General features: G+C 44.8%; 1 protein-coding gene across 2 annotated transcripts in view; it reads right to left on the bottom strand.

Annotated features, from left to right (window-relative positions):
- Nucleotides 1-16,844, bottom strand: part of Fz2 (frizzled 2) — a 144,749-nt gene that overhangs the window by 90,665 nt on the left and 37,240 nt on the right. The window lies entirely within an intron of this gene.

The raw sequence follows: 16,844 nt of genomic DNA, 5'->3' as shown, positions 1-16,844 counted from the left end.
AGCGGGCAGCGCGAGGCAAAAGGTCGATTTAAATTTTAAAGTGCCCCAGGAAGCGACGATCTGCCGAAGCCCTGTGCCTCCTTCCTCAGCTCGACAGCGGTCTTCATCCCCTCGTTGGAGCGTTGTAACCGCGATCGATTCGCGTGGAGCGCGCCGCGCGAATTCCGACGATGGGACCAGCCCACGTTCCTACGCGACATTAATGCACCGAAACGTAGTTACAGTTTGTAACTCTATTTTGAGGGACATGCACGAGGAACGCCGCCCCCAGAGTTCCTCTGGCCCTGGATCAGCCCCTCCCTCTGGCAATATTCTGCGGCACAGATAACGTTAACGGTTACGGCGACGTCGAGGCGCGGAAGGGATGACGGGAAGCGCGTACTCTGGCACAACCTTCCCCTACATATATGTATATAATTTGAGAATTACCAACCGTGACTCTCTCTGTCCCTCCTTCTCCCTCTATCTCTCCCTTTCTCTCTATCTCTCCCTTTCTCCCTATCCCTCCTTCTCCCTCTATGGTCGTCCCCTGTTTTCTGCCAGCGTTGCTTTCGCTCGAAACGCCCGTAACATCTGTGTCGCAATTATTCGACGTACGCTCTTGAGAGCCTTCGCTGGCTGGCCGATCGATCGACCAGCGGCCCTGGATCGCTTAAAGAGGCCTTCCACGCTGGCGATTGCTGAGGGGAGGCTGCTCGTTCACGAGGAGATGATCGGTCGTAGCCAGAGGCACGGAAGAGGCTGTGGAATTGATCCCTTCGAGAAGACAAATTGGGGCGAGGATGGGATGTTTTTTCGAGTTTGCTCGTGGACGACTTTTTCGTTAGATGAGGCCTGTTATTGGTGGCGAGGGAGTGGGGCGGGAAATTAGCCTGATGGGGCAGTGAGCGAGGAAGTTATTGGATGTTTACTCTGGAGATGGAAGATATTCTTTATGATTTTCTGTAATACTTGATACTTAGTCAAAAATTGTATATATTCTTCAAAATTTCATGGTTAATTATTTATGAAAAATTATTTAAACTATGCAAATAATTTCTCAGTGGGTAATCTTGCATACATAGTCAGCTGTTTATACAAAATTCTCCAGAATCCTATTACCTATATTTGATTCTTTATGATTTTCTGTAGACATTGAAGTCTCTTCAACAGTTCCACCTAATTTTGCCCTAAAAAAGTGCCCACTTCCCCAGTTCACAGTTCATGCCCTCCAATTCCCCCAAAAATTAATTAAAAACCATACACAAAAGCGTCTTCCCTAAGCCCCAATTACCACAGGAAGTCCACCCAAAAACTGTCCACCCCAAATTTCCCCCAACCCATGCTCCCAAAACCACAGCCTCCTTGTCACGGACCTTTCTCCCCAATTTCCACCCATTTTTACCCCGAAAGTCCCCAGTCCCACACTTCCATCGTGAATAACGAACTACCCCAGCACAAAGTGCAAAAAGATCGATAGAGTAAATGGGGTCCAGCGGATCCTCTAAAAAAAAGCTAACGACCAACCCCTTTCGCTGTACATTACAAGGAACAAGGTGCACTCGGCTCGTAGGGATCGTAAATAACGCGTGAACTACCGTTAACTCGATAGTCGAGCGTCGCCGACCTGTCATGATTTATGAAATCGTTCTGAACGTCGGTCGCGGGTGTCGTAAATTAAAGGAGGCGAGCGTCATACACTTTAATCCCTTCGCTGTCTTCCCATCTGCCGCTCGATCCGCGCTGCGTCCACGCACGACAAATTCTTTCCGTCTGATTAATTTCCTAGTGGAAAATTAATCACTCCGCGAGGGGCTCCGCGAGATCGTGCTCTGTTTTGCTCCCGTGCAGACTCGGTTCGCTGATCCACGCACAGGACCTAGAGAAACGACGGCGAGGGTCGCTGACGAGGGAAAGCTGAAAAGGGGGTTAGGGGGCGGTCGGAACCCCTCGAAATATTGATTGACATCCGGGTGACAGATTTCACTGGCCACACACCCTTTTGCCCCCGATGCTGCGAGCGTGGCCCGATGCCTGGGCTCCTTCCATGTTCTTTGTCATGCTGATTCGTTGCCAACCCCGACGCACCGCGTTCAATCGACACCGACGATCTGGAGTAACGCTATCCGAGAGGATCTAACTTCTCGGCGTCGTGGCTTGCAGCGGAGGGGCGATTGTGTAGGGAAATGAGCATTTGAATTACAAAATTTTTCAACGGAGATTCCTCGATTGGATTTTTGGGGAAAATCGAGACCCTTGGGAGATTTAGGATTTCAAGAAGCATCTTTAGAGCGTTGTGAAGAGCTTGTGAATTTTCTAAATATTAAATATTCTTAACTTTTCTTTTTCTAAGCTCATAAAATTGAGAACTATTATGATAAAAATTCTTCATAAAATCTAATCCTACTAAAATATGTAGGTACCTCAGCATTGTATCATTAGTGACTAAGTATATAAAAAATCAATGCAATATTAAACCCTTATTTAGAAAAGCAAATAAAAGCTTTCAATATTATTTCTACCTAAAAAATCTATATTCCATTGGTCCTTGTAATTAAGAAAAAATTCTCGCTATTAGCCCCTTCATCATCCTAAATTTTTGAAAACAGATATCAAACAGACAATGCTTCACTATGCACTAAATCACTTTGAGAAAAAGTATATCTAAAGAAACTGAAGCGGCAAAAGAAGAAATTCAAAGGAACATGAAAAGGTTTCCCGTTTCAGATCCAATGGCTCGCGAAGCATGAATATTGGACGTCGACCATCTATATTCCAATTCTTTTCAGAGTGAAACCAGCGAGGTCCGATATTAGCTCAGATACAAGAGCCGTCGCGCATCGCCATCAGTATCCTCATCTTACGCTTTTTTTCCCGCGGTATTCCTTTCGGTCATGTATTGCACACACGGCGGAAACGAGGCGAGGGGTGGCTCGTATCGAGGAACTGAAAAGGGAGCGGATAACTCGGCGGAGGTAGGAAATGCTGGTAGGAGAAAATTAACCTGTCGCAAGCGGGCTCCGCTCGAGGAAAAAGAAAACACGACGGCGAAATATAAAGGATACTCGAGATTCTGTAATCGAGTTATATCTCGTAATCCTCTTTCTCGATCCTGCTCGGGGGACCTCTGCTCGGTTCTATCTACGGAGGGAATGTGTACCTATTCGAGATATTGTACCACGAAACTATTGCCCGTAATCGAGATAGAAAAAACATCATCCCCTTCGCGAAATGGAATATCATACAGAAACCAATATCTTGAGGGAGTAATGCGGCGTAAAGCTTTCTGTTTTGGCATTTTCTTATTACCTGAAGGTTTAAACTCTATACTACGATATTTGTTATACCATTGTACTTTATAATTACGTTCTGTAATGTCTACTTAAATTTTATATTTCATAGTTTTTTTTTGAAATTTGAAGGTTAAGAAGTGATAAAAAATAAAACGTGAAAACTGAATCTTTTATTCCACTTAAATTCTTGTTTTATAGAACCATTACTGTTTTACTTGCAACACTAATTCCTAAATTCACCGTATGTTAACTCGTCTAAAAATTTCTATATTTTAAAAAACACAGAATTTCAAAATATCTTCCAAAGAATCTTCAATATTAGATAACTCTAAACTCATTCTATATTTTCTCACCCTATAGGTACTCATTGCACTGCCTTTTAAAGAGTCCCACATCGCTTAATACAATTACACAATCACATAAGAATCAGATGGACGATAACGCCGACCAAAATGGATATCATTTCACGTTCGACCGAGCTCGGAGCATGAAACGGATCAGACAGCTGAGCGGATCGAAAAAAACCCAATTCCAGTCCCACCAAAGACAGACAGGGTCGCAATTATGCGATAGGTATCGACGGGAGGCGACGCGTGGCGCAAAATCGCAGCGCGATCAGGTTTCGAAACGGAAATGTAATTTTCACCGGTCGACGCGACTCGTTATATTCTCTGACGGCGGTGCTCGATTTCGCGCGACGCGATATTCCGATCTTCTCTCGCGCGAGTGACCCGTCCAAACTGATCAGCCCCCGCTGAAGGTGAATATCTAAAAATCTTGATATCCCCAAACGTCGATTCGAATCGATGTGTATTTGGGACTGAGGCTGACAACGAAGACATTCGAATGTTTTTTGATAGATACAGGAATATTACACATGCAGATATTTGAATTTGAAGGTGTTTGGATATGCTTCTTGAATCACAATTTTATTTTGTAGCTTGTTTTCTCTTGTACCTTAGTTTTTCTTTTCTTTGATAAGGAGTTAGTATCTTAGCGGTTTTTAGGTTATTGATTAAACAGTGATACATGGTATATTGGAGAGATTAGATTTTTGGAGATTTTAACACAAACGAGCTGTATCTATATGGAAAATTACTGACCCATTTTCCCTTAAACCGAATCACTGAAGCGATTTTGATCAATTTTAAGCGAGTACTTTACTAATATCGCTAAATATATTGGGTAATAGTTCAATGAATTTTCGAGGAAAAGGATTCCATAACACTTACTTTCATAAATCACTCTTTTCCCAGTAAACTATCAGTTACACAAAAAACGACAATACTCTTACAGTCACATAATAACAGAAAGCAGTACGAATCCTCGACAGACCCTCGAGCAAAAAATCCACTGAAAAAGAACTCGAGAGAGAACAAATCGTCGAATCAGACCGTACAATTTCCTCCTCTCAATCCTAAAAGGAGTAATCCGAGTCAGATCACAGGTTCGAGTTCCTCTCAATAAACCAACAATCGTGTCCCACGACCAGCTCGTACGTCTTGCCCATCTGAATTGAAATGTTCGCGGGTTGAAAAGCCCCGGGTAACGCTCCCGATAGGGAAACTCGAATATTCAGCGGCGCGACGTGGGGCCCAGGGGAGCCCTTAATAACACGGCTGGTCCATGGAGTGGATCCAAGGGCACGATACCAGGAGCTTAAAAGTTAATCGAGGCAGAGCGTCGAGAGGCGAGTTTCCATCGGGACAGTGATTATGTTAATCGTTACGCCGTTCCAGGTATTGATAACGGTATATTGCGACGGCGGCACGAGATCGTGCACCTTGCAACAGATTATACCTGGGCTAACTCGATGGTAAATAGAAACCTTGCGCGATAACGAGCGCCACAGCGCGTTTCGACGGGGAGGTGGCCACCGTCTCGAGTGAATTATCAGCGGCGATGGTATTCGGCGCGCTCAGATGTACGCTCGCGTTCCCGCGACGTCCTGGAACCTGTTTATCGTACCGTTTAGCTGGAAGCGGTCATTCTTGCCGAGTATTAATTGTAATTATACCCACGGCGCTAATTGCGCGTTATTAGATAGCGGAGTGGCTGGCAAACAGAACGACCGACGTGCTAACGCGGGACATCAAGATGGGAAAGTTGCTCCTGGCCTCTATTCGCGAGGATTCTGGAAATCGTGTTGCAAGGAGGACTGGGGAGAGAGTTTTTGGATGAATATATTTTTTTTAAGAATTTTAATATTACAGAAAATAGTATCTTTTTTTGTGGAAGTATTTGTATTTTATGTAACAGGACTTTTTTGAATATTTTGGAAACTCTACAGTAACTGTATATAATTATTTGATTACGTTTCCTCAATTTCTGTTTTGGCTACTTTTTCAAGAGGGGCTAGAGAGAGAGTTTTTGGTAATTCGAAGCAATATTAAATGAGTGATAAATTCAATGTTTCTAGACTTTTTTACTTAGATAAACATCACCACAATTCTAATATTTGATACTTTCCACATTTTCTAACATGTTCACCTCATGTACTACTTTCAAGGTTCGAAGGCACCTGAAAATCCCGAAAATGGAAAAATATTTGAACCTAAAATCAACATAGGTGTAACTAGGTTATTCTAAGTACACTGAATCAATTCATCCATTTATATAATATTCCTCTTCCCCGACACATGAAAGGGAATGCAGCGCGACAATAAATAATCATTCACAAAGGCTTCTCACACAGTACTCCGACGAGCTGCACGTACTTCGTGAACGAGGTTTCTCCCCAGGGCATCCAGTAACAAGTAAACGAAAGACGAGCCGTTTACAAAGAGGAAGACAGTGACCCAGGGCAGTGCAGTGACCAGGGTGCATACCAAGCGCGAGGCCGCGCTCCTAGAAGGCCCTATCTGCCGCTATCTCTTGCACTTCCGTTTCAGAAGCTCGAGTGAACGCGCGGTGTTTTCGCCGCGGAACATCGGCTCGTGCAAACGCAGAATCGCGTTACAGCCGTAGACGCAACAGATAAGAAAGGAAGTGGCTGGTCACAAAGACGACGCTTCGCTCCCGTCGATTCTCGCGGAGCCGCAGGACGATGATTGCCTCCGACGGTGGAGGCAATTGAAGATGTGACAACGGCTGGACGCGGCTGAATCATGTCACACGTCAAATGAATGCTCGGAAACTGTCAACCGGTCCAATTACGTCTTCATAGCAATGGACCCGATCCGACCGAGCCATGCGAGCCTCTGCACGCCTGTCCCACGCGCAGCCCAGCTCGAGGCGAACCACTTGACAGGTTCGATATAAGCGACCGAAAATTATCCGATCGGTGATTACACGGCCCATCAAAACGACCGTTTACGTCATCCTGTGTCACTCGGCGCTGTCTGCCGCGATGGTTGGTCCAGTGACACATAGAAGCAATTTTATGAACCCCTGAGACCGAGCGCGATGGGGATACGCACGAGGGTACATATTGCCACCGTATCGTGAGATTATTATTGGATGCTGGATGTGAGAATTGCTTCTTTTGTCGAAGCATGTGGTCACTTGATTAAGGCGTATGCTTCGAGGGGATGCGTGGGGATGATTATTGAGCATTTTGGGGTGCATCTGAGAATGCGGGAGAAGTTAGTATATTAACTTGTGAATTGCTTTGAGATTGTTTTGAGAGTGGGATTGAATGTTTCGGGGATGTTATGTGAGGAAAATGGAGAGAGATTGTGGAAGAATTGTTTGTGTATTCTGATAAGTGGGAGTGTTGTGATATTTGGTAAAAAATGAGACCTACGAGTGGAAATATCGTGGTTTATGAGATGATTTTAAGTTTCCATGTTGAATATTTAAAACTTTGAAAATTTGAAAATTTAAAAATTCGAAAATTTGAATATTTGAAATATTGAAAAAATACCAGTTAGAGGCTCTGAATATTTGATATTTGATTTCATGACAGATATTTCTCCCGTTCTCCATTTCACATCCACGAGACTGCATCACCACTATATCACACTGAATTAACTCCTACCGAGTCGATTTTCCTCAACCACTATAATCTCGAATATTTAAACCTATACTCAGCATTCAATTTTCAACTACACATAGATGGAGTCACATTAACATCCTCTAATTTTCTTATATCATCAAAAAGATCCCACTTCGCATAACTTGTACCCACCCATCACAGTAAATTACAACAACCGTTCTATGACAAACAAGAAACATAATGACTGGAACGTTAATAACCATTAGAAACGAACACTTCACACCGTAACGGTCCGAGTCCTCTCTCTCTCTTATCAATACGGTAAATAATCGAATATATACTCAGTGGATCCCGTTAGAATATTATAAAATTACCACTTAACACGACACTTCAGCGACGCGCGCTTACGACATCGCGTACGTCTTAATTTACGCGTCGGACGGTCGCTGCTGGAGAGAATTCATGGAACGCCTCGTTTTCCACAGCGATCACGAACCAGTCGGAGGGGCTATCGGTCGAAATTTATTCCAGCTCACGGATCTACCGATAATTGTTCGTCCCTGGTCGCCGCTGCCACCGCGCCAAGTGTTTTCGTGCACGCGGGGACATCCATCTGGGTGCCATATAGGCGTGGAACCACTTGAACGAGAGAGTTCGAGCGAGGCTGATCGACTGAATGGGAATTTCAAATCCAGGGCGAGTTGCTCTACCAGCTTTTCCTCGTCGTTGTTGGACAATGAATTTTTGACTTTTTTTAGTTAGATCACTGGGTACAGAAAATTTTGGAGAACGTCTGGTAGATCGTAGAGTGGCTGAGAAGACGGAAGATGTGTGTAATTGGATTGATAGCGTTGAGAGTAGAGGTCAAATGTGTTGGATTAATAAGTGAGTCATGGTTTTTGGAGATCTGTTTGTGCAGGGTGGGCGTGATTCATGATGTCACTGAAGTAAGGTGGACATTCATAAAAACAAGTAAATATTAGGAGGAAATGTGGAATAAAATTTGTGGTCTTTTAGGAGACTCCAGAATTGGGTGTCTGTCTAGTACTGACCGTTTCTACTGGGGACAGAGAATTTTATGATCAATACCTAAGGGAACCATTTCACTATTTTTGATGTTTCAATATTCCTCTGACAGTAAATATACAAATTTATTTCAAAGGAACAAAATTTTGCAAAATTAAAGACTCATTTTACATCTATGCTTATTGCATTCCAAGTGTCACACTTTTCTAACAATAGCACTAATTTTAATACACAGCAAATTTTAGATATTAAAAAACTAATTTTCATTATCTAGAGACATATGTAAATAATTTAACAAATTTGTAGTGGCCTGGATCTAAAAAAAAATCATCCTCATACGACCCTAGAACTCACAGAATATCCCTCCAGTGAAGTTTCTCTGCATCCTCCAAGGAAAATCCCCCAAATCCAAACTTTCTGAGCCAAGGAAACCGAGTCTTAACTTGCCCTAGCCTCCTCTGAAGCAATCAACCACGCAGACCCTAAGCAGACCAGGGAGATGAAGCATTAATCACGAAATAACCAAGGAACACGGCCAAACAGCAGTCACTGGGGATATCGATTCCTTTGTTTCGCAGCGGCTAGACACTTTTACGAAACCCTGTTGTGGAGATGACTAAGGGAGATAGGAATCCCAGGGAGTGGATGAGGAGGTGAACGGATGTTGACCTCCCTTACGAGACGCGCACGAGACGCGCACGAGACGCCAATAAGAAAACACGGCCTCGTCGTCCACGAAGACAACAGCTTCGAGGAAGCAGACGCGCGACGAATGAGTAACAGACTCCTAATGCTGGCCACTTGGAAATCGGAAGTGATAAATTGTTCCGTGGATCGAATCACTCTACAAGGTGATTCAGAATTAGGTGGGAGTTAACAGGGGTGGGGATTGTAGGACAATATAAAAGAAATGAATAAATTCAGAGGAATCCCAAGGCAAGGATTACTGAATTCAGTTATTCGAATTTTAAAGGTATTTAAATGTAACAAACTGGGACATAAAATTTGATACAAGAAATTATAGCGTCGAAGGAAAATACTTAAACTTAGAGAAGTCACAGGATGAGGAAAATACTAAAATTAGGGGAATTGAGGAAAAATGAAAAGTAAAAGCTAGAGGAGAGAGCAAAACAGATAAGACTTCTTTCCTCATCATCTTGACCCTCTCATTAATACATAGTTCAGAGTCACCTATCTAGTACAACAGACACTAGCTGACACCAGTGTCCCAAAGCCCATCCTGATGAAGGCAGGACGAAAAGCGTGCCACGAACATCATGTCCTCCTTTCAACGAGCGATAAATCGGCTGTTAAACGCTCGTAAAACTCACACCCCAAAGCCACTTGTCGCCTCGACCGGAACTGGGGTGCTCGTGGACGGCCTATGGTTCATCTTCATGATTCCTCGGTCTGGTTAGGAGCTGCTAAATTAACGACGCCACCCGCAGCGTGTTCGAGGGCTCCACGCTCTTCGCGTCCGCCAGGGACTCGTGAAAATTCCGATAAAAGGGGCACGAGGCTTTCTTTCGTTCACGAGATTGAAGGTAAATGGTCTGATCGAGTTTACGGCTGTAGATAACGCGTCGAGGACTCCGTGAAATTAGGGATCCATAAGGGTAAATAGTGATGTCATAAGGGAAGTATTTGTCTGTTGAAGGATGAGGGTAGACTTATCATTTTGTAAGCTTTTGAGGTTTGATTGCTTTACTACCTGGGGAATTGTGACTGATTTTAAGGACTCTGGAAATGACTTAGTTTCAGAGTATTCTACTTGCGAGGATTATTGAATTATATTCTTGCTGTGGCTTTTTTCTTTTTAGAAGAATATTATTTATAGAATATTACTTTAGAAGAAAAATATTAATTATACAAGAGCCACTGAAATCAGTTCCCATTTTAATGTCACTGAAGCACACGACGGAGAACCTCGAAAATCCACGTGTTGAAAATCCCTCAGCCCTCACACAAGCCTACCAGTCCTGTTACGCGGAGAAAAACAAGGAAATCGAGGAGACAGCGTGATCCCTCGGTCCTCCTCACGTTGCAAGTGTCTCGAGGCTGAGACCACTGAAAGCAGCGACAACGATGAACGGTGTTTCGTGACTTGCTTCCCGATCGCTGTGCGTGTACGCCGTTTCCTCCAGGAGGGAAGCATCCTCGTTACGGGACACGTACTCTTCGTATCCACTCTTAGAGGTCCCCCCTCGCGAATCGATCGACCACAATACAGGACCATTTTACACGGTAGAGAAGAACGCTTTCGAACTTACCGATGCCCCGTGAATGGTGGGTTTTGATAGACACGGTGACGGATACTCCATCGATACGAGGCGAACAAGAGCGCGAGGACAAGCCGCAGACCTCTTTGGCGCATCCAGGCCGAGGACTTGGTAATGACAGCCAGCGAGAACATGCTCTATGGATCCTCGAGCGCGTGAGACTGAACAGCCGGTGGATCGTGATGCAAGACACTCTAGACGCCTAAAGCACTCTACAACCCGCCTACCAGCGAGATGGATTGACATTTCGCAGTGTACCCTTCGAACGGTGTCTGAAGTTCCTCCACATCGTCGTATCTATCCTCGGTTCTTTATTTTAATGGGACTGTATTTATTGCGCTGTTTTGGGGGACCCATGTCGACGAGCATGTTCAGATATTTCAGACGACGTTCTTATCGTACGATTTCAGCTAGCTTATCTGCCACCCAAGAATAGACACAGTTGACAGGGATAGATAAGGATATACCAATCTGGTCTCCCTACACGGGAAATGTTGTAAAGTAAACACTGGGGACACGGTAGCCCAAACAAATCGTTCTCTCGTGTGACACTTTTCTGACAACGCTGATGTCAATCTTGTAAACAAATATGTGCTCTCGATTCGGTTGCAAAAGTGTCTGAAGTTCTACATGCACGAAGTGGCTTTGTGTTGAATGGCTACGTGTTAGGCTTCTTGTACAGTGATTGTACAAGAGATTAAATACTTGAAATTGTATGTTTTCTGAGCTTTGGGTTTGAGAATATTCTAAATCTTTAGTATTTAGATTTTTAGGTAAGGTAAATGTCCTAGTAGCTGACCATGTCCCCGTACCTAACACTAACGTTAATTTTATTCTACTTTAATTCCTTAATTCTTATCGCTACCACCAGATACTACAGACCAAAATCATAGTTACTACATTACATGTCCTTTCAAATCACTACCATCTATGGCTTCCATTCTCCTCCCTTTCCCCAACCAATGTATATATCTCAGACACACAAACTTACAGCCAGCTCTGTATATATATCAATCCCCCTACGTTGATGAATACCCTACAATCACACCAGAACTACACTATTACTATATGAAACCGTTCCAAGGATTGCGTCGACTTTCCCGCACGTCGTACACAGCGACCTGTTCCTAAACTTGCCGTGCATTAAAAGATCAGTCTGTTCCCACTCGCTCTTCAAACCCCCAGCCATTCTTCATGCAGCTGACCCGAATGCTCCAAAGACAATCGTGGGTTGCTCGGAAAGCAGAAATCGAGAGAACAGTCGCGCGTCAGCTACACGTGTCCCCCGACCCATGAACCTCGCAACTTCGTCCTAACTTCTCGCGTACCCTATGCACCCCCACCTACTACGACAACTTTCCAACCAGCCGTCGACTTTAGGTATAATACCTCCGAGCACGGCGCGGGTTCGATCCTCGAATTACGATTCTGGAAACCGAACAGGCGCAAGGGAGCCGCGCGTGAATCGCGGTAACGTTCCATCGTACGTATCCAAATATTGGCCCATTACGGGATCATAATGCTCCCTCGCCTAGCGTATCAAACTCTCCCTGCTCGAGCCTCCCGAGAGTTTGCCCAGGGATGAATAAGGTAGGATCGTGTGTACACGCTACTCGGAGTGAATCCTCTGATCTAGGCCACGTTTCCTTTTGTGCCCTGTTATCGGCTCTTGCACTTCGCACAATGCGGTCCAGGCCACATTGTGCCGAGTTCAACTTCTGTTTAGGCGCATGTTACGCGTCGCTTCGTCCTTCCACGCGCTGAATTGCCATTCCGACGGCGAGAATCGTAAAAATTTCCTCCCTCTGTCTCGCTTTACGACCCTCCGCGGACGACGAGTCTCCTCCCATTTATAATAATATACTGACACGGGAGATATCCGCATCCTTTCAAAGTACCACTACCTCCCCTTTCCGTGTCTTCTGGAATATTGTGTCTTACAAACGGCCCCCTTTCAAATATTGCGCGCTCTATGTGTTTTCTATTCCATCTTCTGAGGCATTGTGCGCCGGGGCTATCATTTCCCTCCTCTTTTGTCGAGGGGAGAGCGATGATAGGAGGACTTTAATCGAATGTATGGAACGCGCGGAATTCGGGGAGATGATTTTGGATGCGGTTACTGTGGAGGCGATTACTGTTGTGAATTGAGTGCAGAATGGTGGGAGAAATCAGTTCACACTGAAGTCATACGATGCTGAGCATCCTATTTCAAACCTACTTCCTGTGATTGAATTCTCGAAAAAATAGAGTCAGTGAGTTGGTCCAGATCTCAAAACATAAAAAGCATGAAATCATGAATCACATAGAATTTGTGAAATCGAGATTAATTGCATCCTCCAACGAGCATCGCCAGGTCAAAGGTCACAGTATCATCTGAACCTCTGATGGCTCTAAAATGACTAAAATCGCGCGTAGACCAGGTCGTATTCCAATTTAGAAGCGAATTTCCTACCGTGCCGTATTATTGATTTCCGCCCTTTGTGTCGCGTGATCAAGAAAATTGCAGTCGCGCTGGCGAGGAAGCACATCAATGCCGGGAAACGAGCTGCAAGGGGAGGAAGGGATGGCAGTACACCTACCCCCTAGGACTGGTAATGCATCATCCGACGACGATAGAGTAACTGCAGCCTGCGAGCCTCTACCAAGCGGTTCAGCTTTATCAGCTTCTCGTTTTCATTACCTAATGATCGATAAGCGTCTGTCGCGCTAGGCTCGTGAATTTTTTTAAGATCATTTGAATGTGGATGGATCTTTCGAGAAGAGAGAGAGAGAGATCAGGTATCTATGTTACCTGAGAGTTTCTAAAACAAAAGGAAATATTTGAAAATACAATTTTATCATTTTATACATCTACTCGAAACCACTGCATCCAACTATTCAATAGTCACCCCTCCCTAAATAATTACGACTGGCAAACAGCCATCAGAACTGAATACACAATCTGAATTCTCTGTGTTTCGCTCCCAACATAAGCGGCAATTTAAACGAGATGATCACATAATAAAGCGTTTCGCATCGATAGTCCCGTCGAGAAGGATCCTCAAAAAACTAACCACCGCGTCGAGGGTTGGAAGCGGCGTCAGAGGCGAATCGACAGCGGGAGCGGGCCGAGACGGAGGCGGGAGAAGGAAAAAGGGAAAACAGAACGCGCCGTCCCGCGGGATCTGTTGGGCATTGTTGAGGGGGTTGTTTGGTTCGTCGCCCGTCGTTCGAGGGCGCCACCACGTTCTCCCTCCACCTTCTCCCTTCACCGCCACCTCTGTCCATTCCTCTTGTCAGAAGGGGAGAGGGCCACCTTTCCATGGGGCGAGGGGGGTGTTCGGCTCGGGTCTGTCACTTGGTGATGGATGATTCTACCCCAACGCGATCAATTCGCCCTGCCGCGCGTGTACATGCCTCGGGGGTGAAACTCACCCTTGGCTTCGACGATCGTGCTCTGCTCTCCGCTGATCTGGACGAGGAGCGAATTTCTTCGGTGTACGAAACCTCCAAGGAGCGTGTTATGAAGAAAAATTTGAAGTCATCGAAGAGGGGGAATTGGAGCCTTGGAAGATGGAGAGATACTGTATGTATGGGATGAGTCACGCCAGCTGGGGAAGTGATATTATTTTTGGGGATGAATGAGGGAATGCCACGTAGAAGGGGTTGATTGTTGAATTATTGAGTTCTCTGTAAGTGGCTTCACTTTTATTCAAGTGTGTGGATAATAGCTGTTTCATATGGCGAAAAAAGAAGATACAGAGCTGCATTTGAAGGAGAGGATGCAATGGAAGATTGTATGTAGAAAGAAAATATGATACTCCCACTTTTGTTGATTTTCTAACTTTCATATCGCCTGGTAGCTAAAAGGGAGCATTCTGTATGACATACAAGGAGAGATAAAAGAAAATTTGATGGTTCCCAACTGTATTGCAATATTTCTTCATTCTACAGAACTGAGATATTCTACAATTGCTTTCTGCGAGATTATGAGGTCTTCTGAGAAGCTTTATATGTCGAGATTTATCAGATTCATGGATACAAAAAATTCCATTAAAAATATTCTAGCTCCCCAGCAATACATAGAAGTGGGAATTTATTAAACCCACAAAGAATTAACAATTACTAAATATTGAACAGCCTATAATTTCCCTTCAACGTCAGTAACGCTGTCGCGCCCATAACCACCTCCCAACAATAAACTATTTACTCACATAACTCAGTTTCCCCAACTATTCCATAAATCATTCACCTCCCTCTGCTCCTCCACTACAAACACAACTAAAATCGAACCCTTCCAACATTCCCCGCAAAAAGCCTCCAGCAACGAGCTCTCGCGAAGTAGCCTTTATATTCGCAACTAAACCATACAAAAAGCTTCACGCGAGAAATATCGAGTTTCAGCGAAAGCCTCAGGACCAGGGTGTATCCAATAGGGCAGCGGGGCGATAACAGCAGGGCCTGGTGAATGCTGAAAATGCTAATGATAACGATTCATCTTTTCAGAGGGTCCGACCCGTCTTCCTCCTGCGCCACCTCCGTCCGCCGTCGACGCAATCTAATTTGCATAGTAAATTTTAATCAATCTAACCGCGATACAGACGCGTACGCGTCCACGTATCGGCATGTATTCCCAGCGCGGGGTAGGGGGTGCCTGCGACTCGCGCTCACCGCCTCGTAATTACTTTCCTCTGCCGGTGTGCACGTCAATTCAAATTGCTTTCGAATTACCTAACGCTACGCGCCGTGGGACAGAGTCGGGGACGACTGGCGGTTGGCGCGGGGGCGAGAAAAGAGCGGAAGAAAAACGGGAGAAGAAGATAGAGGCTCGGTTGGGGGAGCGCGATGGGGGTGAAAGGAGGGGGATAAAGAGGAAACGACCAAGCTTCTGTATCCGCGATGCGCCCCCGTAACAAGCTCGAGAATTACTCGGCCGACGTCGGCGTTGCAGACCCGCCGGCGTTTAGCCTCCGAGACGAGGCTGCAGTCGACCTGAGGAACTGTTACGCTCCTTTGGATTATCGCGCGACAACAGATAACGCTTATCGGACAAGAGGGGAGGAAACGTTCTCGGGATAAGTATTAGCGAAGCTAGTCTCGTTGCAGAGGAGAGTGTGAGATACGGTTTTTGGAGAAACTGTGAAGAGATCTTAAACACGGTTTTAGTGAATATCTATGTGCATTTACTGCAATGATAATTTTAAGTGGATTGAAGTGGAGCCATTTCAGAAATCCATGGGACTAAGGATTATTATTTTTTTTTTAAATTAGGCTTGACAGTCATGTTCTACTTATGGGAATTTTGCATTTCTTAAATTTCTATAAAGAAAGTCAAATATATTTTGTTATAAGACTGGGACGGTGAAATAAATCTTCATCTGGATTCCACTTCTTTACCTATCTATCAATTCACAGAAACATCAACAGTCTAATTACAACACCGATACAATACCACCCAGAGTAAAATACCTGATAGCCTCAATTACTATCTCCGATTACAACTGAAATCCCTCCAACCAGAAATATCGAAAATAATGAAACAAATCCCTGCCCTGTATATTGCCAACAAACAGCACACAATAAACGCTGAAGCTTCTCCGAAAAATAAAACTGCAATATAAAATCGTAGCATTTGAATGCATAAATGTAATAACCCAATGTAAACCCCCCACAGGTGCATTCAATCAAAAATATGAAACTGCAATATTTACAAACTCTGCACCGATTGAACACTCGACACCCCCTCACCCTGTTATGAAACTCCAACTCCTCGAAAAAAATGATCAATCCCCTTCCCCCTTGAAATTCTACTCAATTTGATGAAATAAACAAGCAACAGTGATTTCCTGTCGTATCCGAGACATTTCAGTACATTTCCTTCGTCCCGTCATAAATCCTGAATAAGAAGTCGGTGGTCATTCCCCCCGAGCGTCGCGTCTCAAGAATACCCTGTGTATCAAAGCACGAGGGGTGGTTTTACGTTTGCGTGATATCGGCGCGGTATCCCTGATCGATTGTCCATTTGCACGAAAATTCCAGTCGCCGCACAATGCCCACCCGTCTCGCCAAGGAAACGCCAGCGTCTGTAACTGTCTAATTATCCGTCGCTTAATCGCCATCGTACCTCATTGCGCCCCGATCATCGGAGCCCGCTATTTATTCTGCCAGCGTTGCGATCCTAACGACAGCTGGCGTCCCGAGGAGGCAGAGTCCGCAGATCGAATTTTAATAGACGGATGAAATGGTCCGTCGCGGGGACGCTTAACGGGCAATTGAAACTCGCGCATTCTGTCTGATCGGAACCGACTGCAATCAGCCTTGAAAAACAGCGTAGCCCGCGGAGAACTATTC

The sequence above is a fragment of the Calliopsis andreniformis genome, unplaced genomic scaffold (assembly GCF_051401765.1).
Source record: "Calliopsis andreniformis isolate RMS-2024a unplaced genomic scaffold, iyCalAndr_principal scaffold0022, whole genome shotgun sequence".
NCBI classification, from domain to species: Eukaryota; Metazoa; Arthropoda; class Insecta; order Hymenoptera; family Andrenidae; genus Calliopsis; species Calliopsis andreniformis.
This window is presented reverse-complemented; position numbering and strand designations above follow the sequence as displayed.